The sequence below is a fragment of the Beta vulgaris genome, chromosome 1, assembly GCF_026745355.1.
Source record: "Beta vulgaris subsp. vulgaris cultivar EL10 chromosome 1, EL10.2, whole genome shotgun sequence".
Classification (NCBI taxonomy): Eukaryota; Viridiplantae; Streptophyta; class Magnoliopsida; order Caryophyllales; family Amaranthaceae; genus Beta; species Beta vulgaris.
The window spans coordinates 5,357,200-5,361,673 of record NC_079202.1 but is presented as its reverse complement, the minus strand read 5'-3'; the positions used below and the strand labels follow the sequence as shown (position 1 = coordinate 5,361,673).

The following is a 4,474-nucleotide window of genomic DNA, read 5'->3' as shown; positions in this document are numbered from 1 at the left end:
ATATTTGGGATGTTTAGAATACTATGTATTATGAGTAATCATTATTACTCTACTTGAGAGTTTGTATATTTTTAGAGATCATTTTAAGGCTATTATTTTATTTATGGGCCCATAACCCACAACTTAAGTTCCGTTTCCGCTGGCAATCATGAGTAATTAAGGCTATGAATTCTCGGGGCGTTACAGAGTGGTATCAGAGCCAAAACCTAGCCGGAAATACAGAGTCGTAGACTTAGCACCGCCTAGGTGTGATCCTTGGGAAATTAGGCATTAAAAAACTGGAGGTTAAATTTGATGACTATTTGGGTTATTAGAAAGTACGAGCTGAAAATTTAGATTTAGAACTCGAATGACCTTTTGAGGTAATATTTGGAGATTAGAACAACCTTATGCTTCAAGTTACAAGTTTCGAGGACGAAACTTTTTCTAAGGTGGTGAGGATGTAATACCCCGAATTTTTAACTAATTTTATTATTTACCAATTATGTTTATTAGCTTAATTTTGTCCTAACGATTTTTCGAAATGATCATGTTAAGGTTATTTTCTAAAATATACTACATTTAGTTTAATTATTTTAATTATATGTTATGATGGTAGTGATTTATTTATAATGTAGTGTATATTTTTCATATCTTCTTGACTTTGGAAAATCACAATGACCACACAACTCATCTTCTTCCTCAAGCTTCATGACCTTGCTCCCCAAGGCTTCTAGAACTCCTTGCTCCCCAAGTATTCTTCACCATTAAGTCTTCATTAGTTTAATGGAGTTTTTCTTCCTAAAACACTATAAATAGTAGGTTAATTCCACATTTCTCATCCACTTGAAAATTACAAACTATAACCACAACCTCCATTTACACCATCAAATAAAAATCTGAATTTCCATTGATGTGTCTTATTCTTTTTGAGTACCCATGAATGCCCTAAATACCCACTCTCTTTCTCCTTTAATTTTTGGTTGTCGTACTGTTTTTCCCCTATATCGTCTTCTTGAAGTCAGAATCTGCATATACTTCCTTCATGAAAGTTGTAGATCGTGAAAAGTTATTGAATTTAGACCCAAAGATCATCTGATTCGGAGTTCGGAGTAAAGAGTTAGACCCTTTGTAAGTTTATATTGTTCTAAAGTCCATTTTACTTCATAAAATAATCATACAACCTAATTATAGTTTAAAATAGATTATGACATAGTCTCTATTACTACACCTTAACTACATGAGTGGTGTTTTAGTTAATAAGATTTTAGTTTCATGCTCATATAGTTATAACTTAAGTTTATGTAATATAAAGTAATACTAATTAAGTACACTTGGATTTTTAAGTATAATGTTAGTAAGCTTAATCTATAATTATAGTCCCACTTTTTAGCCTAATGAAATGAGTATCACTTTTAAGTTTTAATTAAGTAAGTCACTTATTCATGGACACTAACTAGTAGGAAATATCACTTATACAAGTTAGAGTTTAACAATGAGTTAGATATCACTTTACTACTAAAAGTCTAATTAAAATATGAAAGTTCTATAATCATACCTTCAAGTCATTAAACATGAATTTCTATGAATCTTATAAGTAGTGGTTATTACTAATTAAATAGTTTTACATAAGTTAGTATTCAAGTTACTAAATTCAAGAACTATAGTTTAAGTAATAAATGGTGATAATAAGGTTTCATAACTATTAATTTTAGAAACTCACTATAAAGTCATAATAAAGAAATGAGCACATGATGGAAATGGATCGTAGAGCTTAAAGTTCTAGAATAAAATATTAATAAGTCGTCTTTTATTATTCCTTGAATAGATTAGAAAGGAAAAGGGATATTACAAGCCTTCCCCGGCTATCAAGTATAATAATCGCGACTCGAGGTAACGTCTACTGCTAACACCCGCACTCCCCTTCCAACTATGTTTTATGACGCTTTTACATAATGTTTTTATGATATGTGTTTATGGATTGCGTGATATGAAATATTTTGCTAACTGATGTTTACGATGATGTTATGATATAAACTGTTTCTCATGATGCTTAAAAGATGTTTTATGACGTAAATATAAAAATGACGAAACATGATAAATGAAAGTGAAAGATGGTTTATGGTAGTACTATGTTCTCCGGGCCGTGCACGTGTCATTATGTTATACGGCGGCAACGCCACCTTCTGATGGGGGACAACGTCCTTGGTGGTACCCGCATTATTTTTGGCATTATATGCCACCTTCTGATGGGGGACAAAGGTCCTCGGTGGCTTTGCCTTATGTTATTATGTTTGGCATTATATGCCACCTTCTGACGGGGGATAAAGGTCCTCGGTGGCTTTGCCTTATGTTATGTTTGGCATTATATGCCACCTTCTGATGGGGGACAAAGGTCCTCGGTGGCTTTGCCTTATGTTATGATGTATGGCTTTATGCCACCTTCTGATGGGGGACATATGTCCTCGGTGGCTTAGCCTTCTGTTGTACTCGCCAAAGAACCAAAAGAAGATTTCTGGTAATTAATGTGATATAATGATGAATTACAAAACGTATCTTTCTTTTAAATCCCTGAAATGAATTGCGAACTGGTTTAACTATATTCTGTCCTCTCTATTTGCAAATAAAATGAGTTGAAATGAATTTACGCTGTTAGAGTAGTATGTTACTAGGCCTCGGCTCATGACGTTTTGTTTTCTGTTTTAGGTATGGCAAAGCATATGCAAGGGTGATATTATGGATTATGTTGAAGTAACTCTACACATATTTGGGATGTTTAGAATACTATGTATTATGAGTAATCATTATTACTCTACTTGAGAGTTTGTATATTTTTAGAGATCATTTTAAGGCTATTATTTTATTTATGGGCCCATAACCCACAGCTTAAGTTCTGTTTCCGCTGCCAATCATGAGTAATTAAGGCTATGAATTCTCGGGGCGTTACAGGGTGTTTAGATACCCGACGCCCCACTTGTAGCTATTGTGTGTTCCTTGGTGATAATTTACTCTCCTGGTCCTCTAAGCGATAGGCTACTTTTGTCTTGTTCTAGTGCTGAATCAGAATACAGGGGGTTGCCGATGTAGTATCTGAGTTGTGTTGGTTGCGAAATCTACTTATTGAGCTTCAGTGTCCTATCAGAAAGCTACATTGGTGTATTGTAATAATGTGAGTGCGATTTACTTGTCCGACAACCCGATTCAACATCAACGCACAAAAGACAATGAGATGGATATTCATATTGTACGTGATAAAGAAGCACGAGGTGAGGTTCGCGTGTTACATGTTCCATCCCGGTATTAGATTGCCGATATTTTCACGAAGGGTCTTCCGTTATTTGAAAATTTTAGGGACAGTCTCAGCGTCCGACCTCCTCCCGCTTTGACTGAGGGGGTGTGCTAGAATATATGAAAATACTCCTATTTTTATTATTCACAATATTGTTGTATATCTTTTAGTTAGTTAGTAACCTATTTTATAAGATATGTGATTACTGTATTTCCCTAGTATATAACATTAGTTTGTATTGACTTTGGAAATTAAGGAAAATATTATTTAACCAACTATCTTTCTCGGGTGCTTCCAAAAATTATGGTATGTCACCATAATTTCTTATTTTTTTTCTTACCATTAAACAAGCTACAACCCCTTTTCCTAAATCATATTTCACCAACCTCATAATATTTCGGTTCATACTTAATCCAATACACAAACTCAAAGAAACACACCTCATCCACCTTTGGATGCAAAGCTATACCACGCTTGGCATCATTTCTCTTCTCATATATTGTTTTTCCCTTCTTTGTCACAAATTACCACCATAATACAACCTAATTTTAGCAGACTCCATTAATTTATACCAATTCTCATACTTCCTCCGGTTTTTTTTAGATATACTTTCAAAAATTGTGGTTCCCTAGGCAAAAATTGGAGGAGTAATTAGGAGAGAATTAACATGGGGTTTAAGGGAAGGGAGGAGAGAGAAAAGAGAACCCCAACTAGGGTTCCCCACCACCACCCCAGCAGCCCAGAGAACTCCCACCACCACCCCACCACCCACCTGAAATTCGAACCACCCACCCAACCACCCAAAACCCGACCCCACCCACCCGAAAACCCCACCCACCCACCAAAAAGCCCACCCCACCCGCCGAAAAACCCGCTCATATTAGCCACCCGCCGAATTCGAACCACCACCCCACCACCCACCTGAAATTCGAACATCGTCGCCACCTTCGACCAGCCTTCGACCAGCCTTCGCACCCCCGCACACACCACACACGCTCGCCCAGCCTCGTCGCGCGAACCGCTCGCCCAGCCTCGTCGCGCGAACTGCTCGCCCAGCCTCGTCGTTCTTTTCGTCGCTGTGTTTTCAGGTAGGTGGGGCCATTTTCGTCGCTGCGTTTTCAGGTAGGTGGGGCACCTTCGTCGTTCTTCCTTCGTTCCATCGGGGCTCGTTTGGTCGTCGCTGTTCCCCCTAGTTTTCCGGTGGTG

At 37.3% G+C, this 4,474-nt stretch overlaps 1 long non-coding RNA gene across 1 annotated transcript; it reads left to right on the top strand.

Moving 5' to 3' along the window:
* Positions 1–794: 794 nt before the first annotated feature.
* On the top strand, positions 795–3,478 carry LOC130592067 (uncharacterized). The gene is made up of 3 exons (XR_008970226.1): positions 795–1,110; positions 1,808–1,872; positions 2,686–3,478. It is a non-coding gene; the product is annotated as an uncharacterized LOC130592067 (long non-coding RNA).
* Positions 3,479–4,474: the final 996 nt, after the last annotated feature.